Here is a 25873-nt window from a genome sequence, read left to right on the forward strand (position 1 = left end):
GCCAGTGCTGTTCTGGTTACTAGTTAACATCCAGCTCTGGGTGGAGAGCACCACTTGTAGCCTTGGCCAGTTCTATTGTTTAAATGTCGCTACTGTGGCCAATGTCAAGTGACCAGTGGAAAGTCCCTGAACACAGCCAAGCAGAGCTGCACACAGCTGGCTCTCTGGGGTCGTGTGCGCCACCTTCTGCCATCGTGAGTTCCGTTCGCCATAAACTATCACGGCCGATCTGTGACCACTGGGACCTTCCTCTTGGTCAGAGATTGAGAAAGTTCTTTTACACACATTACCTTCCTTCATCGCCACAGGAGCACAGAAATAGGTGCCATTTCCTCTTCCTGTTTTAGTGTTTCATTTCTGTTCCCAAGTGCTTGAGTTCTTAGTCTCTTTGGGTGTCACTGAGAAAACTGAAGGTATCCAAAATACTCAAAAGTGTAATTGATTGCTTACAAATGGCCATTCTGGGGGTGGGGGAGGGAAGAATAGGAGTTCATTGGATGAGACAAAGGGGCATGAAGGGAAGGGAGGGGGATGGGAACAGGAAAGACAGTGGAGTGAATGGGACAGAACTTTCCCATGTTTATATATGAACACACGACCAGGGACACTCCACATCATGTCCAACCACAAGAAAGGGGAGCTAGACTCCAGGTATGTATAATATGTCCAAATTCACTCCATTGTCATATCTATCTAAAAAGAATAAGCTTGGTGCAGTGGTGCACCCCTGTAATCCCAGTGGCTGGGGAGGCTGAGGCAGGAGGATCTCGAGTTCAAAGCCAGCCTCAACAAAAGCAAAGTACTAAGCAACTCAGGGAGACCCTGTCTCTAAATAAAATACAAAATAGGGCTGGGGATGGGGCTCAGTGGTCGAGTGCCCCTGGGTTCAATCCCTGGCACCAAAACTAAATAAATAAATAAATAACTAAATAACTAAATAAATAAATAAATAAGAAAAAAAGAAAAAAGTAAAAAATAAATGGCCCTTCTTCCTGATTCCAGAGTCTGTACTTGTAGTCAGTATAAAATATAAATAATGATAAATGTTTAATAAGTTGATTTCATTCCTCCTAAGCATTCTCTTTTCTAGTCGTGAGCATCCATAATTCTTTCAAAAGAATCCATTAATTCTTCGGGTCTCGCTGAGCCTCTCTCAGTGTGTCAGTTAGTGTTTCACGCATGAGGGTCCATCCAGGAGCCACACACTGTGGAGAACAAGCGCAAAATCAAAACACAAAGTAGAACCCCTTGTGGGCTGGGGTGCAGCTCAGCGTTCAGCACTAGCCTAGCACGTGGGAGTCCCTGGGTTGGAGCCTCAGCACTTAAAGAAAAAGAAAAGAGGGGAAAAAATTTCCATGTCCTCTTGGACAAAGATGGACCGTAATTGACGTCAGAGAAATCTTGTGACATAATGCAAGGTAAAAAGGCAATGAAAGCAAGCAGAATGGCCAGGTGTGGTGGGCGCACACCTGTCATCCCAGCAGCTCGGGAGGCTGAGGCAGGAGGATCTCCAGTTCAAAGCCAGCCTCAGCAATGGTGAGGCCCTAAGCACCTCAGTGAGACCCTGTCTCTAAATATAGTACAAAATAGGGCTCAGGATGGGGCTCAGGGGTGGAGTGTCCCTAAGTTCAGTCCCCCTCTGCCAAAAAAAGAGCAGAGGGGCCGGAAGATGGGGGGCTCTGAGGTCTGCAGTAGAGTGACTGTTTTCCTGTAAGACACTTTTCAGAGGCTCCGCACTCCTGACTGTCTCCTCTGGAGGGGGCGAGCTGGCTGACGGAGTTGTGCCTCCTGAGCTCCAGGTGTGGTTCTGCTGGCTGGATGCAGACAGGCCCTCCCTCCTGCCCTCCCTTGGGTGGGTCCCGCTGCGCTCAAAGGTCCCTTCCCGCTCCTCCACCCTGTCACACTCCTGGCCGGTCTTGATTTTGTGGTCAGCCTGCACCACAATCCCTTCCCACAGGACGCCTCCCAGCCCAGCCAGGCCCCGCCCCCCATGGCAACATTCCCCTGTGACAGATTGAGCCTGAAGTGGCACTTTACATTTATCTCTGTGGTTTCTCATTATGTAAAAAACTTCAGGGGCTGCTTGATGTATGGGCAGGTAAGTCTGCATTTGTGGTGTCCCTAGTTCCCCCCCCCCTCTCTGGTACCAGGGATTGAACTCAAGGGCCCTTAACCACTGAGCCCCCTCCCCAGCCCTATTTTGTATTTTGTTTAGAGACAGGGTCTCCCTGAGTTGCTTAGGGCCTCGCTTTTGCTGAGGCTGGCTTTGAACTGGAGATCCTCCTGCCTCAGCCTCCTGAGCCATGGGGATGACGGGTGTGTGCCACAGCACCTGGTCATTCCCAATTCTTAATGCTCATGCTCTGTGAAGCAGTTTTTTCCAAAACCTGGGGCTGGAGAGCCACATTCTCTTGGTTTGAGTCCACTCCTGCCTTTTAGTGAATTGTAATGAATTTAATTGTGTGGTCTTGGTAAAGCTGTTGACTGCTTGGTACCTCCAATCTGGGGATGCTGTCATGTATCTCAGAGGGTAGTGGTGAGGATGGAATGAGTTCACACATGAAGGCTAGGACCCTGTGGCTATTTGCATGCCAGTTCTCTATTCTGTGGTGGACAGGATTCTTCATGCACGTGACAGATGTTTCCTTCTGCAGCGCTGAGAATCGAACCCAGGCCTACTCACACGCTAGCCAAGTGTCCTGCCAGGGGTTGTCACTGTTAGAGCAACTCTTGCTTAGTTTTCTAGGGGATGGAAATAGAGAGAGGAAGAGTTGGTGTTGTTTTGTGTTAGTGCAGAGCACAGTTTCCATTGTTTCTCTCCCAGTTCTGCACCGGGAGTGGTTGTCCTTGGCCTTGGGGTGTTTTCTAGTCCCCGTTGGGTCAAAGTGGGCTTTTGACACCAGGTCTGGGCAAGGTGCCCTTCATTGTCCTTTCCACCTGACCCTTCAGCCAGTTTTTTAAGGGACCCTGCAGACGAAGAGGAGCTGGAAATAGAAAGGTGCCTTTAGTCCTGGAGCTGGTTTCTCTTCTTCTGCCATCTAATGGTCTAAGTGATAAATAAAATCTCCCCTGGTGCTGGAGGAGCCGAGGAAGGAAGCCAGGCGGACAGACACGGGCTTGGAATAGCCTAGAGGAGGTCAGCTCGGTAGGACTTGGGCCCTGCAGAGATGGCAAGTGTTTTCTGGGGGGATAAGAGGACCCTAGGATCAGCCCCATGTGGGTGAGCCTGGGATGCGCAAGCCAGACTTCCAGGTGTGCATGACTTCTCAGAGGGCTGTGGACAAAAGAATTCAAGATGCTCCTAAAATGTAAATAAAAGCAGGGGCTGTGGCTGGGGCTCAGTGGTAGAGCACATGCCTAGTGTGTGTGAGGCTCTGGGTTCAACTCTTAGCACAAATAAAGAAAGATAAAGGTCCACTGACAACTAAAAAATATTTTTAAAAAAATGTTATGAAAAAAAAAAAAAGGCTGGGTATGATGGTGCATCCTGTCATCCCAGCAGCTCAGGAGGCTGAGGCAGGAGGATCACGAGTTCAAAGCCAGCCTCAGCACCTTATCAAGGCCCTAAGCAACTCAGTGAGACCCTGTCTCTAAATAAAATACAAAATAGGGCTGGGGATGTGGCTCAGGGGTTGAGTGCCCCTGAGTTCAATCCCCGGTACCAAAACAAACAAACAAACAAAACTCCCAGAAAGGTTTATTTAGCACTTACTATGTGCTGGGCATTGTTTTGAGCACTTTGCATGTATTACATCAAAAATCCCTGCAACAGCCTCTCAGGGTAGGAAGAGCTGTTCATTCCTATTTGGTTGATAAGGAAGCAGAGAGGAGCCATGCAGAAGTAGGGTCTCCTAAACTTAGCTGACCAGAGACAGGTTTCAGGAGACATTCTGTGCAATTAGTGCCCTACCAAATGGCTCTGGGAAACCCGCTTTAATGCTGTAAGCACACAGTGTGACACAATGTGACACAGGGATGACTTTGGATGTAGGATGGCCTCACTCTGACCTCATGCTGCTGAGCATCTTAGTTTCTGCCCAGGAAATGATAGCCCATCTCAGAATCCCTGTGTTTCATCAATTTATCTCCGAATGATACGCCTCCCTGATTTGGTGATAGAAAGTCTTGATGTGAGACTCATATTGTTTTTATTCCCCCTTTGGTACAAGGGATCATTGAATCCAGGGGCACTTAACCACTGAGCCACATCCCAGCCCTTTTAACAAATATTTGATTTAGAGACAGGGTCTCACTGAGTTGCTTAGGGTCTCACTAAGTTGCTGAGGCTGGCTTTGAACTCGCGATCCTCCTGCGTCAGCCTCCCGAGCTGCTGGGATTACAGGTGTGCACCACTGGGCCCAGCTGAGACTCTCAAAGTAACAGGTTTGGTTTTCCAGTTTTGCAGTCTGCTGGATGAGGATCTGTGCACACTGACCCTTTTAAATTCGGGCACTTTGGGAGCTTCTCCCAACAGGGAGAACTTGATCTATGCACAGGGAACACAGGCTTGAGTGGGGCCTGGAATCCTACTTGGCTCCAGTGAAGGAGTACCCAATTAATCAGACATTTAAATCCTAAAAAGTTAAAAGGAGGATGGAAAAAAACTACCTTTTCCATCAAGGTTTTATATGCGTGTGCGTTGGTAAAAAAGGAAAAGTGGCATTTTTTACAGATGATCTTAGTTTCAATTATTTACACATTTCCTTGCATTATTTCGGGATAAGTGATGAACTAAGATTGGGCAAATTACTGTTTTTGCTCCTCTAGACAGCTGAGTCTAATACTTTGAAAAAACTCTTCAATTATTTCCCATTACTCTTAATATAAAATCCAGATTCATTGATGCTGTCTGCTAGATCAGGCGTCTGTTCCCCACAATTTTACAGCTGCTGCTAATGGAACTGGTTCTGTCTGGTAATGAGAATAGAGTGCTCTTTTGGTCAAGCTGTACATACAAAGAGGGTTGTTTTTTAGCTGCCCCAACATGTCCCTTGGCTAGGTGTGCTTATGCAGTGCACAGCCTGGACAGCTGTATATGACTGACCAGCCTCATTTTCTGTCTCCTGTAGCACTTTATGTTTCCTTGATATGCTTATCTCCTTTAAAATTACTTACTGGATGTCTCTTCTTCTTTCTAGAGGATACAGGTCCTAATGGATGGTTGTATATTTGGCAGGTTTACCATTGTATCTAGGAGGTCAAACAAAATGTCAGTTACCTAGAAGGTTCTTTAGGAAGTTTATTGAAGGAAGGCTTAACATTGGTGTGCGTGGGCCTGGTGCAGTGGCCCAGCGACTCGGGAGGCTGAGGCAGGAGGACTGTGAGTTCAAGGCCAGTCTCAGCAATTTAGAGAGGCCGTAAGCAACTCAGTGAGACCCTGTCTCTAAATAAAATATTAAAAAGGGCTGGGAACGGGGCTCAGTGGTTAAGCACCCCTGGGTTCAATCCCTGGCAATAAAACAAAACAAACATTTGCATGGGTGGATGTGGAGTGGGTAGAATGAGGACAGGTCTTACACAGAACAGTGTAAATTTCTTGCCTGGGCACAGGACCCTGGGATCTTGGAGTGGAACTTGCGGGCTGGGATGGAATCATCAGACTGTATCTGAGCCCTGGGGAGCCCTTAGAGAGGAACCAGTTTGCAGGGTTCTGTGGTGCTCTCCTGCGCTTGGCGGGGCCAGGTGTCGCTCTGGTCAGGAGCAGTGCTGCTTCCCTGCCCCTGGACGGCCAGCACAGCTCACCGCAGACACCCCTGCAGGGGCTGGGCGGGCACCAGCCTCCTGGACTGGCCCCCTTCTGACTGGTGGGTCGCTGTTGCTGTGGGTCCTTCCTGTTCACAGATTCCCTTTGGGGAAGCGTCTGCCTTGGCATAGTTCTGAGAATTAGGACTCTAAAAGGCTCCGGCTCCCTCTGAAGGAGCTGGGAGAGATAGCTCCCTTTCCCTGGGTTCCAGGGGCTGCCGGTTTTCCTCAGCACTGGGGCACTCCACCAGGGAGCCCCCTCCCCAGCCCTGTTTTGTATTTTATTTGGAGACAGGGTCTCCCTGAGTTGCTTAGGGCCTCGCTAAGTTGCTGAGGCTGGCTTTGAACTGGCGATCCTCCTGCCTCAGCCTCCTGAGCCCCTGGGATGACAGGCCTGTGACACTGAAGCCAGCTGTGCTTTGGAGGTTGGATGGCCCCCTGTAGGTCCACATGTTAGTGTTTTGGGTCCCTCCCAGGAGATGCTTTGGCGAGGTGGTGGAGCTTTTAAGAGATGGGGCCTCCTTGGAGGTCATCAGAGACCAATCTCCAAAACTGTGAGCCAGGGGCTGGGGACATAGCTCAGTTGGTAGAGCGCTTGCCTCACCTGCAGAAGGCCCTGGGTTCAATCCCCAGCACCCCCAAGTAAAAAACAAACAAAAAACCTGTGAGTCACAGTAAACCTTTTTTATTAGTAAGTTGATTTTCTCAGGCATTTGTTATAGTGACTACAAGCTAACATACTTTATAATGGCATTTTCTGCCTCCATATTTATATGATGATCTCCCCCCCTCCGCGTGTGTGTGTGTGTGTGTGTGTGTGTGTGTGTGTGGTCTCCTTTACATAAAAGCATATCAGGGCTGGGAATAGCTCAGAGGTAGAGTGCTTGCGTAGCATATGCAAGAACCTGGATTTGATCCCTATCACAGTGTAAAAATAAAGTAAAAGTACATCAGTCACATTGGGCTTAAGGCCTCTAATCCACACGACCTCCTCTTAACTAATTATATCTGCAAACATCCTATTTCTGAGCGAGATTAACTGATATTCCTCATGCACATGAGTTTTTTAGAGGGACACTATTCAACCCAGCTCCTCAGGGTTCATCTCTTTCATTGCCTGCTAACCTGTGAGTTGAGTCTAGGTTCCGCTGCAATTTGTGTCAATTTTTTAGGGAGGAGAGGTACTAGAGATTGGACCCAGGGGTGCTTAACCACTGAGCCACATTCTCAGACCTTTTTACTTTTATTTTTTTAACTTTGAGACAGGGTCTTGCTAAGTGGCCCAGGCTGGCCTCAAACATGTGATCCTCCTGCCTCAGCCTCCCGAGTTGCTGGGATTGCAGGTGTGTGTCACTGCGTTAGCTCTTTATGTGAATGTGCATATCATTTCATCACCCAGAGTCTCAGATTCTGTAAAAGGAGTCCAACAAGAGTACCTGGATCTTAGGAGTCCTTGAGGATTCACTGAGAGGATGCAGATAAATCATATAACCATGTCCTTCCATACTGTACCCTTGTTGTGTACCTAAACCAGACCGAAACATTATTCTAAATATCCTTTTTCTGGTTTCCCAAATGGATTCTGATTTCCTTGGGTGCTTTGAAAAACTTTTCCTAATTGACTCGAGCCAGGGATCGGTCATTTTCACAGATTCTTCAAGGGAAGAGCCTCAGCTGATTGGAGGTTCATGCCAGTGTGGCCGGCAAGTTTTTAAGAAAATGAGAAGTTGATGCTAGAATATGGACAGAGTTTGGGAAATTGTCTTCCTAGGTCACGTTTTTCTGATGACACATTGTCTTGAGCAGGAGCACCGTGTGTGTTCTCCCAACACGACAAGACGGTATCCGATAATGCCTCAGTGGGTTAAAATGATCATAAAAATCAAGATCGTGCGTTTCATTTTCTCAGCAGTTATAATCTGAACGGAACTGCGTTGGGAAGTGGAGTCGATGATGATGGTCAAATTACAGCCCTGTTGCAATTTTGTTCCTACCACATGTAAATGCAACATAAATTAAAATCCGTGGGGGGTAATTCGATTTCGTGCTAATTTTCATTTTCTTCTGAAATGTGAAATGGAATAAATGCTGTTAAGAACCTCTTCTGAGAATGGGCGAAATGGGCTCCATTTAATCAGGCTGCCTTGTTTTAAAAATATATTTTCTTAGGTCCCGGGAGAGAATCAAGCTTATGAATATAGAGTGCTTTCAGGTGGTTGAATTTGTGAGGAGAGAAATGAGGTTTTCACCTGGCACGTGTCTGATCACCTTCAAAAGAGACCGCTCTAGGTTGGAGATTCATGGGGTGTCTGTGTGCAACTGGCAGAATTGGAAGATTCAATAGGTTTTGTTCCAGATCCCTTAAAATTAAAAAAGAAGGTTGTTTTTTGAGTATCACTCTCTTTAATGAGTATTACGAAGGGCTTCGAGAAATTGGGGGGTGTTTAGATGGAAGAATAAAATATAGCAGTTGGAGGTGGAGGCCAGCACTTTCAGTGGGTGGAGGGCTAATATTTTTTTAATTGAAGTTCAGTTTTCTTTAGTTTTTTTTTTTTTTTTTCTTTTTTTGGTACTGGAGATTGGACCCAGAGGCACTTAACCACTGATCCACACCGCCAGCCCTTTTTATATTTTATTTAGAGACAGGGTTTCTCTGAATTACTCAGGATCTTGCTAAGTTGCTGAGGCTGGCTTTGAACTCACCATCCTCCTGACTCAGCCTCCCTGAGCTGCTGGGATTATAGATGTGTGCCACTGTGCCTGGCAAAGTTCCGTTTCCTTGGGTTGGCTCTAAGGGATGCAGACAGGACCATGGGAGTTATTGGAGCTCCCTTTAAAATGAGTGTGGCCGTGCAGAAATGTGGTTTGTTCTCTGATTCTGAGCTTTCTGAGCCCCATCTGTATCACTCCAAGAAGAAATTGGGTGTGATCTCAAACATTGGATCAGAACATGGACCAGGTAGCCTGACCCTGTGGTGCACAGGCTGAGGCTGGAAGTTCATAAGTTGGAGGCCAGCCTCAGCAACTTAGTGAGACCCTTTCTCAAAATAAAAATAAAAAATAAAAACCAAAGGCTGAGGTTTAGCTCAGTGGTAGAACACCCTCGGGTTCAATATCAGTTACCACTCCCACCTAGTAAATGATGACCAGGTGACCACGTAGATTTTTGTTTTTATTTGTTGATTTCACTACAGGGATTGAACCCAGGGGTGCTTGACCACTGAGCCACATCCCCAGACCTTTTTGTACTTTCTTTAGAGACAAGATCTTGCCAAATTGTTCAGGGATCTCACAAAGTAGCTGAGGCTGGCTTTGAGCTTGGGATCCTCCTGCCTCAGCCTCCCGTGGTGTTGGGATGACTGGTGTGCTCAACCACACCCTGCAGATTTTTATTTTTCTGAGTATCCAGGAGTCTGAAATGGATGACCAAGGGAATGAGATTGAAAACGTTAAGAGGGCAGGATGATTGAGGATCTGAGATATCTGGCTACGATGCAGAGTTCCAGTGTTCAAAGCAACAGCTGGTTATTAGGGAGGAGGCTAAGAGAGTGAGAACAGATGAAGGAAAGAATGAGTCTCGCCATATGGAATGTATGTTGTTAACAAAGCCTCGAAGGGAGACAATTGCTTGTTTCTAACTTGAGAGAGGAGAGAGGCTATACGGATGAGAATATACCAAGTTCTCTTGGGGACACCTTTGCTGGTGTAAGCATTTTGGAGGTTGAGAAATGGAAAAATCAAGTTGCTCTGACATTTGTAATTTCAGAATCAGAAGTCAGCATTTCATCTCCTGGGAGAAGGGTGAAACGGACTCCAATTCAACGAGATTAATTCACTTTTGTCCAAAGGAAAAGCCCATGAGCTTCTGTTGAGCAGGGATCATGAAAACTGACAGTCTTTGCAAATCACTGTTTGCCTGTTGCTGGTTTCGCATGCAGCCAGAGCCCCTGTGCCTGAGCCACTGTCCTCAGCCTGGATAATGTGGGACCCCAGTTCTCTTCCCTTTCAGCTAGTTTTGTTTTATTTTGTTTCTGTTTTTTGAAAATGAGGTTTATTATCCTTCCTTAAGAAAGATCACTCTGGCTGCATGCTGGAGTCCCAGAAGCTTGGGAGGCTGAGGCAGGAGGATCATGAGTTCAAAGCCAACCTCAGCAATTTAGTGAGGCCCTAAGCAACTCAGTGAGACCCTGTCTCTAAATAAAATATAAAAAGGGCTGGGGATGGAGCTCAGTGGTTAAGTGCCCCTGGGTTCCATCCCTGGTACCAAAAAAAAAAAAAAAAAAAAAAATCACTTTTCTGTACAATTGAGTGACATTCTCCTAATCTTGCATTTATTTACTGGTGGAGTAATTTGAAATGAAGAATACTTTAAATTTTCTGAATTTTAAGCAGATAATCATTTTAAGCTGATGTGCTTAGCCACCAAGCAGAAGGATGAAGACAACTCATTTGTTACCCTAAATGATCGGTTTAAGAATGTCGTGGAGTTAGCCACCCTTACAAATCCTCAGGAGCGTGGTGCACAGGGGATGGTGGCCAACCTGATTTTTAATCAAGATGAGTAAAAGCAATGAGTGCAGAAAATCAACCTGACATAATTGCTTTGGTTCCTGTCTCAAATACAGATGTCCTTCTGGGGATTTAATAAAATGCTTAATGATGGGAATTTATGGGTAATGATTCTGACCCTTCTTCTGTATGTCCCCGTCTCTTTCTAACCCTAAAATTAATTCCGACCATCCTTTTGTTTTTCTGAATAGCTTAAGAAAAAAAATGCTCCATTTGTTAGAGCAGTTTTCAATTCACAGTAAAATTGAGAATAAGGGACAGAGATTTTTTCCATCTGCCCTCTGCCACCAACCCGTGAACAGCCTACCCCACTAGCATCCCCCATCAGAAGGGCACATTTGTGACAATTCATGAACTTCCATTGATACAATGTTATAGTCACAGACTCTAATCTCCATTAGGGTTCACTTGTAGATTTTATGATTTTTTTTCTTCTTCTCCCTTTTATACTGGGGATCGAACCCAGGGGCATGTAACCAGTAAGCCACATCCCCAACCCCTTTTTTTTTTTGTATTTTGACAGAGTCTCACTGAGTTGCTCAGGGCTTCACTAAGTTGCTGAGGCTGGCTTTGAACTTGTGATCCTCCTGCCTCGGCCTCCCGGTTATTGGATTACAGGCAGGCGCCTGGCTATTTTATGGTCTTGGACCAATGGATATTGACATGTCATCTGGAGTAGTTTCACTGCCCTAAAAGTCCTCTGCTCTGCCTGTCCCTCCTCCTGTCTTGCCACTCTGTCACTCATCTTTATTTTCAGTCCTTTTTCCGAGTCGCATCAAATGTCCAGAACCCTTTAGGGTGTGCGTTTTTCAGATAGGCTTCTTTCACTTAGCAGTGTGCATCTTCGTTCCCTGTGACTTCATGGCTTGTCACGTCTTTTCTTTTTTAATGAACACTAAAATTGACGAACATTAAAATAGTTGATGTTGTCCATTGAGTTCTGTTTTTTTTTTAACTGATGACAGAATTTTTATTTGCAAAACAAAAAATGTTAACAAATAATAAAATAAATCCCTTGCCATGTACCATATGATGAATGAACAACAAAAACAAGTGTGTTCCAACAATCTTCTCTCTAAGCCTGACAGGAGGCTTGTCACATTTCTTTATGGCCCTAGCTAGATGGTAGTTCATTTATCCATTCACTTACGCAGGGCTGTCTTGGTTCCCGTTGAATTTCAGCACCTGTGGCTAAAGCTGCTGTAAACTTTCTAGTGCAATTTTATGGTGTGGATGTGAGTTTTCAGCTCCATTGGGTAAATACCAAGGAGCACAATTGCTGGATCACCTGGTAAGATGATGTTTCTTTTTGTAAGAAACTGCCTATTTGGCTGGGTGAGGTGGTGCAGGCCTGTCATCCCGGCAGCTCCGGAGGCTGAGGCAGGAGGATCACAAGTTCAAAGCCAGCCTCTGCAACTTAGTGAGGCCCTAGGCAACTCAATGAGACCCTGTCTCTAAATAAAATATAAAACAGGGCTGGGGAATGTGACTCAGTGGCTGAGCACCCTGGGTTCAGTGCCTGGTATCAAAAAAACAAAAAACAAAAACAAAAACCAGAAAGAACTGCCCATTTGCCTTCCCCAGTTCCTCTCCCATTTTGCATTTCCGTGGGTGATGAGTGAGAGTTCCTGTTGTTCGGCTCCCTTGCCAGGATTTTACCCCGCCAGTGTTCTGGATTCTGGCCATTCTAATATGCATACAATAGCCTCTCATCATTGTGTCTCTGTGTAGATTTTTATTTTATTTGTCACTCTCAAAAAATGACACTGAAACTGCAGAAGGACAGAGGAGAAAGGAGAACCTCTAGCCCCAGGGAACTCCTCATCCTTAGAGCTGATGTATATCTCCTCTCATGTCTGTCTTTCCAGAAGCTTCTCTATTCATATCAGAGAAGGAAGTCTCTATGTATAAATCTAAGAAACCAGGACAGGTGACTTCAGTCATCTTTGACACTATAAATTTAAAAGATCAGAAGTTCAGTTTTGTTTTTAAGCCAAAGGCAACTTTTAGGAACATTAATACATCATTGTGTGAGAATTTTCTATGGTCTTCCCCCAGCCAGCTGGCTTCTCCCCTCCCCCATCACTCCATCATTGGGTTTCCCTGGAGGCAGTGACGGGTGGTGTGTGTGTGTGAGTGTGAATGTGTGTGTGTGTGTGAGTCCATTACACACAAAAATTGTGTTGTTAGGTGATCTTTTGCTGTACAAACCATAGCGTATATTTACACTGACATGTAATCAGCTGGTGTAATTTTTTTTTTTTTTTTGTCACTGGGATTGAAACCAGGGGGGTTTGATTACTGAGCCCCATCCCCAGCCCTTTTTATTTATTTTGAGACAGGGTCTCACTGAGTTGCTGAGGGCCTGGCTAAGTAGCTGAGGCTGGCCTTGAACTCGAGATCCTGCTGCCTCAGCCTCTGAGTTGCTGGGATTCCAGGTGTGTACCACCCTGCACTCCTGTGACTGCTGAGGAGATATAATCTTTTTTTTTTTTAATATTTATTTTTTAGTTTTTGGCGGACACAACATCTTTGTTGGTATGTGGTGCTGAGCACGCATGCCAGGCAAGCGCGCTACCGCTTGAGCCACATCCCCAGCCCCAGAGATATAATCTTATGGGACCTTTGTCGTGTATGCAGCCATCATTGGCTGAAATGTCAACATGTGGTACATGGCTATATATTTGAGTAAGAGATATATTTAATTATTTTTATTAAATGTTTAATATTATAAATCTGTTTCTTATATGAATATATTTACTTATGTAATATAAATATATGTCAATTTTTTGGTGTTTTGCATTGAGTCAGACACTCTATCACTGAACTGCATTCCCATTCCCCCACCCCCACCCCTTTTTAAAAAAAATTTTTTTAATATTTATTTTTTAGTTCTCGGTGGACACAACATCTTTGTTGGTATGTGGTGCTGAGGATCGAACCCGGGCCGCACGCATGCCAGGCGAGCGCGCTACCGCTTGAGCCACATGCCCAGCCCCCAGCCCCTTTTTTAAAAAATATTTTTTAGCTGCAGATGGACACGGTACCTCTATTTTGTTTATTTTTATGTGATGGCAGGATTGAACCCAGTGGCTCACGCATGCTCTACAAGTGCTCTACCACTGAGCCACAACCACCCCCTACCCTTTTTTAAACTTATTTTTGGTCCTGGGCATTGAACCCAGGAGCCCTCTACCACCGAGCTACATCTCTAGCTCCCCTCTCCCACTACTGTTTTTGGAGGCGAGGGATTTAACCCAGGGGCACTGTGCCACTGAGCCACATTGCCAGCCCTTTTAATCTCACCGTGTTGCTTATGGCCTCTCTAAATGGCTGAGGCTGGCCTTGAAGCTTGTAATCCTCCTGCCTCACCTTGTTCCTAAGATTACAGGCATGCACCACCTTGCTTGGCCATCCCCAGCATTTTGTATTTTGTATTTTTTGAGACAGGGTCGCACTAAATTGCTGAGGCTGGCCTGGAACTCCCAGTCCTCCTGTCTCAGCCTCCTGAGTTGCTGGGATTATGAATCTGTATCTGGCCACATACACATCCTGTATGCCATACACAGATGAATAGCCTACATATAAATGGGCATCTTTTATTCACCCGTGGTACAACTTTGATTCAGTATAAAGTGTGATTTTTCTAAGCCCCGAGCCTCTTACTTTGGAGTTAGTTAATTATTTTTAGAATTAAGGAAACACAAATGAACGGGGAGGTCCACAGGGAGGAAAGCCAGGAAGCCGAAAATACCATCAGTTACCTGATCGTCATCATTTTACCAAGAAAAGGGACGCAGTTTTCAGGAAGGCATATGGAATATGGCTCTTGATGGAGCTACATGCCACTTGAAGGACACAGGTGGCCGACTCCGCGATGATTCACCTCCAGTGCAGCTGGAAACTTCTCTCTTAATTAGGTAGGAAGCACCTGTGTGCTATTTTACTTCATCACATTTTCCTCTTCCCAATCCAGTCTCCCCAGGGATTTAAACAAGAACGAAAAGAAAAAATAGACCCAACGAGTTGGAATTTTCGTCTTCTGTGGGGGCTAGCATGCAGTGTCTAAAAAAGGGGCACGTGTTCAGGTCCTCTGCTGTCAGACCAGGAGAGAAGAGCAGTGTGGACAGAGGTGCTTGGTGAGGGCTGTGACTGTGCCTGTGGCAGGCGGGGTTGGGGTTGGCAGGAACCCTGCATTAGCCTCCTGGGTGTTTGCATTGGCACTTTTGCATTGAGTGTTTAAAATATCTAACAGAATGACTGCTCCATGCGCCCAAGGTGATGCTCACAGGTGAACCCGACTTCTGTTTTGTTCTGTGGGTGGCACGACCATCCCTTCATGGTATCTGGTGACTGAGAGTCTGGTCATAGCTCTAGCAGCTTCTTCCAAGGGACTGGTGGGCATTATTTTTCCAGCTCACCTAGGAGATTTCTTCTGTCTTCCCATGGACAGTTCTCAGCATGGATTATTAACACTGACCTAAATATACTTTTCATAAAAATATAAACTACCATTTATTGAATGCTTACTATATCCTGAGAGCTTTACAAATTCATTCCTGTGTAATCTTCACTATTATTCCAAAAGGCTGATGGCTACATTTCATACAATGGGAAACTGAGACTCAGGGAAGAGAGCATAGACATGTGGTCACCTCTCAGCAGTACTGGAGGGCATCGGACTTAGTCGTCCAGTGCTGTACGCCTATCATATTTGTACTTAAGCTCTGCAAATACTCATCCACCATAACCAACTTTGTTTGACATATCTTAAGTTGTCCCTATTCTCGCCTTGATGATTTGTACATTTAATACACTCAGTAGGTATTTGTGGAACATGAGGTTCAAATCCTCTTAAGGATAGTGGCTCTCCTAGAGGTCTGAAACTGGCTGCGGGGGGCCGGAATTTGAGTAGCACCTGTTGCTTGGCTTTGTTTGGGGGAGGGGCAGAATCTGCACTGTGTTTTCTTTGGATGAAGCGAGTGTGCCTATAATTCCCTATTTCCTTCTGCCCCCTGGCTTCACTCATTAAGGTCACCTGCATGTCCCCTCCCGCCCATGACATTTGACTCTGATTACAGAAACCATACCACCAGGAAGGATCCCAGTTGAGTGTGTGGGCTCAGATTCATTAATGCTAATGAATCGATTTTTGCTTTGAAATAAATATTGCTGGTATTTACATTACTTTATACACAGTGATGAGTTGACTTTGTTACCAATTTGCTGATAACGTTTTCTGGGAACATTTGTGTTGGTAGAATTCCCTGACTAGCCTGTGTTTGCCCAACAGTGTGCTTGCTGTGGAGAGTCCAGAGTGGTGCATCTCTGGAGAGCTGAGGTTTGGTAGACTATAATACGCCCTAAGGTGATTTTGGTCACAAGGCTAAATCTAAGGAAGAAGGAATGAAAGCGAGTTAGCTGATAACCAGCATTGAAGAAACAGAGTCTATGATTCTTTTCACGCTCTGTCTCTCTGTTTCCTCTCTGTGCTGGGTATTGGCCCCAGGGCCTCCCATTTGCGTGGCAAGTGCTCTGTCCAAGAGTTGCATCCTCAGTACGGCCTCTAGAATGGATTCTCCAGCCTTAGACAGGTTGCTGTCTGCCTCCATTGCGAGTGTCTTCTAAATCACAGAGAATGTTCTGGAGCCATGGGACCTCTTGAATAGAACACAGAGACCCTGTGTTTTAATTTTTTTTTTTTGTACTAGAGATTGAATCTAGGGGTGCTCAACCACTGAGCCACATCCCCAGCCCTTTTTTTTTTTTTATTTTGAGACAGGCTCTCCCTGGGTGGCTAAGGGCTTCACCAAGTTGCTGAGGCTGGCTTTGAACTCAAGATCTTCCTTTGTGTGTGTGTGTGTGTGTGTGTGTGTGTGTGTGTGTGTGTGTGTGTGTATGTGTGTGTGTGTGTATACGGTACAGTTGGTTGTGGTGGTACATGTCTGTAGTCCCAGGGACTCCTGAGGCTGAGGCAGGAGAATCACAAGAATGAGGCCAGTCTAGGACTCATAGATAGTGGCTATATTTTTATATACTCATATAGAATGTAATTATTGTATAATATGTCATAAAAACATTTCAATATTATAATTATGATTATTAATATATATCATGTACGTAAGCTGTAGATTATGATTTCCAGCCTATTTTAACGCACCTGTGTCGATTTTATTGAAATAGACACAGAATTGAAAACTTGGGGCTTAACGGGTCAGCTGTCTTCTGCTGCATCTTCTGTTTGTGTCTCATGGAAAATTTGCCAGAAGGAATGTCTGAGAGACACATTTGGGAAATGCTGATCCCGCAGCCACTTAGAGTTGTGAAAGTCACAAAGGCTCTGAGCAGTTCTGTGTGCAAGGAGGGATTTCATTTTGCCCCAAACCCCATTTCCCATAACTTCATAGCATAGCCTACAGAACCCTCCGGATGCAGCCTGTCCTTTATGATACCCCCTTTCAGTCTCCCAGAACAACTTCTAACTCTTAGTTTTCTCTAGACCATCCTTTAGGAAGAAATTACCCCAAAGCATTGAACTGTATCTTCAGTTTTTCTGGGGGGAGTGGAGTGGAGTGGGGTGGGGGAGGGGATCATAATCCCATAATTCCAATTCCATTTAAATGGATTTACTTAATGAAATGCGAGTATGTCAAATAGGAAAGACAGCGTTGACAAAGTAGTATTTAAAATGATCCTACTAAAATGAGCTTGTGTCCTCCATGACGTCTGATGGATTGCTGGATGGAGATGGGTCTCCTCTTTTGGTGACCTGTACTTAAAACCGCATTTATAGTTCGCTGGTCAGAGTTGTCTAAATGTAGACTTAGGTGGGCTTGCTCCTCTTCCTGCTGGGTGTATTTGTTAATATCATGTGACAAAGCTGATGATTCTTCCTCATCTCCTGCTCCCACTCCTTTTCCTCCTCCCCTCCCCTCCTCCCCTCCTCCCCTCCCCCACCCCTTCTCCTGCTCTCCTCCTCCCCTCTCCTCCCCCTCCCCCCTCTCCTGCTCCCCTCCTCCCCTCTCCTCCCCTCCCCCCTCTCCTGCTCCCCTCCTCCCCTCTCCTCTCCCTCCCCCTCCTCCTCCTCCCCTTCCCCTTCCCCTTCTCCTGCTCCCCTCCTCTTCCTCCTCCCCTCCCCCTTCTCCTGCTCCCCCTCCTCCCCCTCCTCCCCTCCCCCTCCTCCTTCTCCTGCTCCCCTCCTCCTTCTCCTGCTCCCCTCCTCCCCTCCCCCTCCTCCCCTCCCTCCTCTCCCCTCCCCCCTGCCCTCCCCCTCCCCCTTCTTGCTGTGAATGGAACCCAAGGCCTTGTGCATGCCAAGATAGGTCTACCTCTAAGCCACAGTCCCCAGCCCAATTTTTTTCTTTTGATTCTCATAATAATGAGATTTACATTCTGTCCCTGGTGAGTAGAGCTCCCTCTGCTTCCTGGTTGCCCTGCCCTGAGCTGCCTTCCTCAGCTGGGCCCTTCTGCCATGATGCTCTGCCTCACCCTGAGCACTGGAGTCTGCTGACCACGGACTGAACCTCTGAAACCAGGAGGTGAAATCCAACTTTTCCTCCTCTAACTTGTTCTGGTCAGGTATTTGGGTCACAGTGAGGCAAAACTGACTAAAATGCTACTTACAGTCTTTATTGTGCTGGGTGTGGTGGTTTGATTTGGGAGGTTGAGGCAGGAGGATCACCAAGTTCAAGGCCAGCCTCAGCAATTTAGTGAGACCTTGTTTCCAAACAAAGAAATGGAAAGGACCAGGGATGGGGCTCAGTGGGGAAGTATCCCTGGGTTCAGTCCCAGCACCAAAAGAAAAAAAAAGGTGCGTGGGTTCTATTTCTAGAGTGTTTGAATACCTACCTCTCTCACCCTAAGACCACATATTGAAAATAAGATATCATTATTTTTTGTTATTTCTACCCAAGCATACACATATGGTTCTGAGCTAGCATTGTGTAGATGTTATCTGGATTTGCTTGTTTAGGAACCCCAGATTGCCAAAGTCAAATTGGCAGCAGCCACTTGGAGAAGAGGAGGTTGCAGAAAATCATTTTGACACCTCACTGATGGTGTCAGATAGGAAGAGAGATTTTCTGCCATTTCATAGGTGTGAACGCAGCCTGAGGGCTGTCTCATGAGGAGGCCCCCGCCCCGGGCAGGCAGCTCTCTGTAGTGAGAATCCTGTACTTGGAATGGACTCCCTTGAACTCGATTCCCACTTGTGCTCCAGTTGGTTGGCACGATGCAGGCCATCCCCAGAAAATGTGTTATTTTATCACAGCTGGAAGTCATCTTCTGTATTTTAAAACCATAAACTCACCACTTTTTATTAAAACATTGATTTGCATCAGCACAACATGCTGGGAACAAGGAGACTTCTGGATTTCAGCCCCACCATGTGGACCCTAGATGCAAACTGTGAATTTTCATGTGGTTAAGGATCAAAACAGCTCTCTGATGATAAGGGGCGTTGCTCTGAGGTATCCCTTGGAGTCTAAATAATGTTTTCCTATAGGAGAAGTTGGCCAGTGAGTCCTAATATACTTTACAGTGGACGGTTGACACATGCAATCTGTTACAGGTTGTTTGTTTTAGAAATATGAAGAATTGCTGTGAGCTGGGTGTGGTGGTGCAGCCTGTAATCCCAGTGGCTCAGGAGGCTAAGGAAGGAGGATTGCAGGTTCGAGGCCAGCCTCAGCTGCTTAGCAAGAGTGTAAGCAACCTAGTGAGACCTTGTCTCAAAAAAAAAAAAATTAAAAGAAGTAAAGGGGTGGGGGATATGGCTTAGTGGTTAAGTGTCCTTAGGTTCAATCCCTGGTATCAAAAAATCTCAACCGGGCTGGGGATGTAGCTCAAGAGGTAGCGCACTTGCCTGGCATGTGTGGAGCGCTGGGTTCGATCCTCAGCACCACATTAAAAAAAATAAAATAAAATAAAGATGTTGTGTCCACTGAAAAAAACTAAAAAATAAATATTAAAAAATTCTCTCTCTCTCTCTCTCTCTCTCTAAAAAAAAAAAAAAATCTCAACCAACCAACCAAATGAACAAACAAACAAAACAATTGCTGTAGACAACATTGGCAGAGGAAAGAGTGTTGATAGAAGGAGGAAAAGTTTGGTGTTCCATAATTTGGTAGACATTTTCTTTGCATACCACCATGGTCTATTTTTTATGGTACACTGAATGGGAGCTTCTGCAATATTCAATATTTGGTTTCCTTTTTGTTTGCTTACAAAAACTTGTCCTTCAGGGTATATTTCTTTATGAGTGGCCTCTGGTTTATTCATTCTCTGTTCAATTTGATCTTTTCTCTCTGAAGAGTTTATGTGCAGCCAGACACGGTGGTGCACCCCTGTAGTCCCAGACTTGGGAAGTTAAGGCCGGAGAATCTCAAGTTCAAGGCCAACATTGGCAGCTTTGGGAGATCGTCAGCCACTTATTGAGACCCTGTCTCAAAGAGTAAAAGGACTGGGAATGTAGCTCAGTCGTAAAGCTCCTCTGAGTTCAATCCCCAGTACCAAAAAAATAAAAAGATACGTGAAGTTTGTATGTCCCAGTGAAGAATAAGACTTTCAGATGATGATTAACGCTAGAAAGAAAGTAAAAGAAGGGAATTTGATAGAAAGATGTAGTGGGGTGACAACTGACAGAGTGTTTAAATAGTTAGCCTCTTGGTCAAGGTGACATTCAAGTTGAGAATTAAATACAGGCCAAGTCTGGCATATTAGGGTCATGAGTGTATTGGAGAGACAGATAGACAGAATGGCAAGTATCAAGGCCCTGAGACATGAACCAGTCTGGAAAAAAAGAAAAAAAACAACAACAACAACAAAAAAAAAAACATTGATGTTTGTGAAAGGAATTAGGGTACAGGGGAAATAGCCCAACATCAGCTCAAGGGACATTCAGATGAAGCTTCTCAGAAGGACTAGATGAGGCCTCACGATGGGACCCTGTGGAACACTAGACTTCCAAGCCTGTTGCCTGGCTATTCCCAGAGGGCACGGTGTGCCTAGATTTTAAACCCACCAATGCTCATTCACTTCTAAGGTGCCCACTTGGCTTTCAATTGGCTTACATTTCCATAGCCAGGCCTTGCCTAGCCTGTTGCCCTAAGATCTAGGAAGGTAGTTGGGGAGAGAGAACCCCGCATGCCGTGTCCTTCCACAGTTTTGGGACCTGGTTCTATTGGTGACAAGCTGCAGTATATTGGGCAGGTACCTTAAGCCCCTTGAGTCTGTTGGAAGATCCTCACAGCCACCCATTAGAGCTGTCTGAAGATGAATGGGAGTAACACGGAGTGTTCACGACCCAGAGCATGGCACATCATGCTGCATTTGAACCCAAAGGGAGCCAAACTACAGTGCTCTTCACAGCTGGAAAAATCTAATTAGGGGCTCTCATTGCACAGTGAGTCATGTCATTAAGCCGTTTCTTTTGAAAAATCCTTAACCTTCACTAATTGAAGCTTGCTCCAGCGTTTTGGTGATTTTTGTTTGTTTTTTTTTTTAAAGTAAACAAGAATGGTGGGTGTGGCGCACACCTGTTGTCCCAGCCAGTTTCTGAGGCTGAGGCAGGAAGATCTCGAGTTCAAAACCAGCCTCAGCAACTTAGCGAGGCCCTAAGCAACTCGGTGAGACCCTGTCTCTAAATAAAATACAAAAAGGGCTGGGGATGGGGCTCAGTGGTCCAGTGTCCCTGGGTTCAATCTTGGTACAAAAAAAAAAAAAAATGTAAACAAGGAGCAAGACTTTTCTCTTTAACTAAAGGTGAAACATAAAAGTGTCAGTGCTAGAGTCCCTGCCGTTCTGGCACACACAGGTGCGTTACCAAGTTCTCCTCTTGGATCATTTTTCTTGAGAGTTTTATAAGAGCCTGGACTTTCCTGGATACTGAGGAGGGCAGGAAGGGGCGTGGAGCTGCGGCGGGTGCTGCCTACCCACCTTCTCTCTCCCCTGATGTCTCTCAGCCTCTGCTGAAGCTCCTTCCCTGCTCCTATGCGCCACCTCCATACATCTTGATCTCGCTGTTACAGCCTTGAGTTCACTTCAGGCCACAAGTCTCCCTGCCCTAGTTCAAGTTTCTACTTCCAGTAATACCAGCATCCCTGGGCACGGCGGGTGACTGGCTCCAGGCAGCCCCTGCTGATACTCTATAGAAAAGGGCGTAGCATTTGCATAGAACTTGTGCACATCTTCCCAAATATATTATTATTAAAATTTTTTTAGTTATAGATAGACACAATACCTGTATTTTATTTGTTTATTTTTGTGTGGTGCTGAGGATCCAACCCAGTGCTCTCACACACTAGGCAAGTGCTCTGCCACTGAGCCCCAGCCCCAGCCCTTATTTTTATCATGGATTTCAGTGCTAGAGGTTGCACCCGGACCTCATGCATGTTAGGCCAGCTCTGTGTGATCCATCCCCAGCCCACCTGTATCCCTCAGATCATCTCCAGATCACTGGTAAGACCTAACCCAATGTAAATGTGAAGTAAAGAGTTTTATACTGTATTGTTTAGGGAATGATAATGAGAAAAAAAACAAAAAGAAACTTTGTTGAACACAGACATAACTGTGTTTCCCCCAGTGTCAGTCTGTGGTGTGTTGAAACCAGGGATGAGGAGCCGGTGACACTGAGGGGCTACTGTATCCTCTTCATCCTGAGAGGCTGTCAGTCTCAAGATGTGCCTTCCTGCTGACAGGGCCAAGAATGACAGGCTTCTACTTTATTAGGTAATGAAAAACACATGCTCAGATTCAGAGACGTTCAAAAGAACCCAAGTGAACAGAAGCCACGTTATGTTTTTTTTTTTAAAAGGGAATACCTTAATTATGCATAAGCCATCCCAGAAATTCCTGTGTTTCTGCTTTTTTAGAAAACTCTCAGAGAACTCTTCCTTATACCTGGAAGCCGCACAAAAATCTGTCAGAAGACAGATGTGTGTGGCAGGTCCCTGTTTAGATAAGTCGTCATCCACAGCAGTGTAGTCTAATTGGAGTATAATTCAAGGGGTGTGCAGGCCTGAAACATGTTATTAGACCTTGTGTTGTTCTTTTCCTGCGCCCTCAGGGCAGCGCTACAACAAATAGGTTCTGTAGACTCAAGCTGGGGTGCAAACCGTGTTCTTATTACTTGTGCACAATGGTAGAAATACAAACATGGAAAGAGAGAGAGAGAGAGAGTGTGTGTTTAGAAATTGAATAGTAATCGCACAGAGCCATTGTGTAACGGTCCAGTTTAATAAAAAAAGTTTGGGCTTTGCATTTTGTAGCCATTTTCTTTTTTCCCTTTTCCTTTTTATAATGAGTTATTATTATATTTGGATACTTTTGGAAATAAGAAACAGCTGAGCCTTCTCCATACAGAGTTCCAGAAACCTTGCTCTCTAAAGGTCTAGTTTTCAACTCTGGCTCATTATCCTGTTATTCAAGTCAGATAACCCTGCACATCAGTTAAAACCAGGATTTGGGGGGATGTATAGGCATCGGTATTATTTTCTTTCTTTCCTTTTTTTTTAAAAGTATTTTTCAAGCTCCCCTTGGTACTGTGAGGTGGGTTGTGGTTGAGATCTATACAGAGTCCTTCTTTTGGGGGTGATGTTTGTGAATGCTTGATATCTAGAAGAGATAGAAAGCTTCCAAGATGAGGTTTTTCATTTTCTGTATCTGCTTTGTCTCAAAATGCTGTCCTAAGAGAAGATGGGAAGCCTCAGGGGGAGCCTCCACCCCATTGCCTGTTGCTTAGACCTGGTGCTGAGTGCAGGCCCTGCCCACAGGGAGCTTCTGTTCTAAGGAGGGTCGGAGGCAGGCTGTGAACAAGCCAGAAGGTAACTTTTTGGGGTAATGACTGTTGGACACCAGATGGTCTAGGTGACCTCTATTAGAGGACAGGAAGGCGGCCAGAGTTAGGAAGGGCAGGAGGGGCTTTCCAGGCTGAGGCACGGTGGGAACAGGAGTGGACCTGGCAGAGTTTGGAGCACTGGGTGAGGGTGGCGGGTAAAGAGGTTGGGGTTGGGTTCCCAGGGGGATGACCATCTCTGAAGGGACCTGATCAGGAAATGGGCTTCCCTTCTCCAGGTCGCCATGTCAGAGGCTGGATATCCCTTTGGGGCTGTGGGAGGCAAAAGGAGATTTCAGGTGGCAGGCTCTCGTACCTTCTGATCCTGAGTCGGATTTCAGGTCAGCCGGAAAAAAATAGGAAATAGAAAATGAAGCCAGTCTGGCCATTCCAGGCCACTCCGCCCCTCACTGGCTGTCCTTGGTACGTGTCTGGTGCAAATCTCAGCCATCGGTGTCGGAGGGTCATCTCAGCGCTTGTCAGAAATTAGCGGGAAAGGTCGGGGCTGAATCATCAGATGTCCATCACCTCCACAGCTTCCTCCAAGTCAGGTGCTCTGGGCTCCTTTCGAATTCCCTAGAGTGACTTGGTTTTGAGGAATGTAGATTTCTTTTCTGTGCCTGATTTTAGGCAAATCGAAAACGAGGCTTTTTATAAACACAAACAAACAAAACTGAAAGAAGTACTTCTTTCCCTGTCTCTTAAGGACAGTGATATCGGGGTTCTCTCTCTATTTCTGTTGGGTCTCCTGGGCTGGCTGATAATTGATAATGCTTACAGTGCTTTCTAGATCTCTCTCTCTCTCTCTCTCTCTCTCTCTCTTTGGTACTGGGGATTGAACTCAGGGGCACTCAACTACTGAGCCACATCCCCAGCCCTGTCTTGTATTTTATTTAGAGACAGGGTCTCACTGAGTGGCTTAGCACCTCGCCATTGCTGAGGCTGACTCTGAACTTGCAATCCTCCTGCCTGAGCCTCCCTAGCCTCTGGGGTTACAGGTGTTCACCCCACCCCTGGCTATCATAATTCTTCCTATGTTTGAAGGACTTTAATTCTTACCTGTCTTATGAGGTAGGCATTGCTCTTATCCCTATTTTGTAGACAAAGAGACTGGGTTAGAGAGAGGAGTGACTTGCCCTGTGTCACACCAAGGCAGAGCCAGGAGGCACACCCAGTCCTGTAGCTCCAGTTCCAACGGCCTCTTCCCACACTACACGAAGGCTTCCAGCTCACAGCCTCTTCTGAATGTGGACAGCTTGCAGGGCTCCTTCCTTTCTACCTGGATTGGCCCTGCTGGCCACTTAGTGATGCCGATGACCCCTTTCATTCTCTTCCTTTTGAGCCTTCATTTCTGATTCTGTCAATGAGCCTCAAGGTGATCTTACCTCTCTCTAGGGTTGCCTTAGGCGCTCAGTAGAGTTGGAAGGTGAAGCTGTTAGCCTGCTCTTCCTCTCAAGCAGGAGGGTGGGTATCCTGCCTGAGCTTGGTGCCCAGATGGAGCATGCTCAGTGCCCTACGCTCAGGTGAGAGCAGAAACCCAGGCGTCCAGCCCAGTTGGCACAGTTGCCCAGAGGAGCCCTGCCTGCCTGTCCCAAAATTGGCATAAGGGGGAGGGAGCCGCAAGCTGGTACAGGTAAGAAATTCAGAGCTCTGTGTCTTTTCACAGCTAAAACTCAGTCCTCCTGCCGGTGGCTCTAGGATGACCCTGGATGCTCCCTGCAGGAGTGACTAGCTCTGGGGTGGGGTTTGCTTTTGCACATGGTGAGGGCTGGGGGCTACCAGCTCCTCCTCTATTCAGCTTCAGTAGGTTGCTGTCTTCCCGAAGGGCTTGGAATTTGGTTGTTGGCTCTTTTTTTTGCTTTTTATTCTGTCTGAAGTTGGGTTTCCATTCAGATGAGCCTGTCGCTTCTCTCTCTCCTCCTCAGGGGCCCTGGAGGTAGGAGCAGTGTTCCAGAGAATTCTCTGGGAAGAAAGGACTCAGAGAGGCAAGAGAATTCTCTCCTTCCACTCTGTATGTTTCTCTCCCTTGAGTTTGCAGGGTAGGGAAAAAAAAATGCTTGTAAGGCTGTTATTTCGGGAAGCAGATGCAAATCCAGGTATTTAGCCTCTTAGTGTTCCAATGGCAGAAATCATAGTTAATCCACATCTGGGAGCTCTCGCAAAGAGGGGCTGTTTGTGCATTCTTCAGTGTTTAAGAAATATTAGGAGGGAAATTATGAAGCAGGGTGTCTTTTTGAGAAGAATAGTTTGGGGTTCTTTTTTTTTAAAATTTCTGAATAATAATGAATTTTAAAACCTGGTAAGCGTCTTCCAAAGCACAGTAAGCGTGTACTAGTAAACGTGATAATTACTGGAACCCTGTGGGAGCAGGCATTTGAGTTTTTAGGCATTCTTGGAAGTATAAAATGCAAATTCGTGGAGGGTGCTCAGGAAATAAGAAGGGGAGAATTAGTCTATACAAAATTTTGCCTTTTCCCTAGAAACTGGGGATTGGACCAGAGCCCTTGCTATAGCGTGAACAGAAGTTATTTGTGTATGTAGATAAATGATTTTCACCGTTCTGAAGCCGAACAGGAATCTTTCTCAATAGCAAAAAGAAAAGAAAAGAAAAAAGAAAACCTTGCTCCTGCGGGTCTTTCTTTTCCACAGCAGCAGCTAGTGGCAAGGGAGAGAAGGTTTTTTTAATTGAAATCGCAGAACTTCATCTCCGCCAACTCTCAATTGCTTCGCTGC

At 45.8% G+C, this 25873-nt stretch overlaps 1 protein-coding gene and 1 non-coding gene across 6 annotated transcripts in view; both read left to right on the forward strand.

The window, feature by feature from the left end:
- The window catches only part of Magi1 (membrane associated guanylate kinase, WW and PDZ domain containing 1), a 614610-nt gene that overhangs the window by 89842 nt on the left and 498895 nt on the right, over positions 1 to 25873 (forward strand). The gene's annotated exons all lie outside the window — the stretch shown is intronic.
- On the forward strand, positions 6311 to 6383 carry Trnav-cac (transfer RNA valine (anticodon CAC)). The gene has a single exon. It is a non-coding gene; the product is annotated as a tRNA-Val (tRNA).

Source organism: Urocitellus parryii, chromosome 3 (genome assembly GCF_045843805.1).
Source record: "Urocitellus parryii isolate mUroPar1 chromosome 3, mUroPar1.hap1, whole genome shotgun sequence".
In the NCBI taxonomy this organism is placed as follows: domain Eukaryota; kingdom Metazoa; phylum Chordata; class Mammalia; order Rodentia; family Sciuridae; genus Urocitellus; species Urocitellus parryii.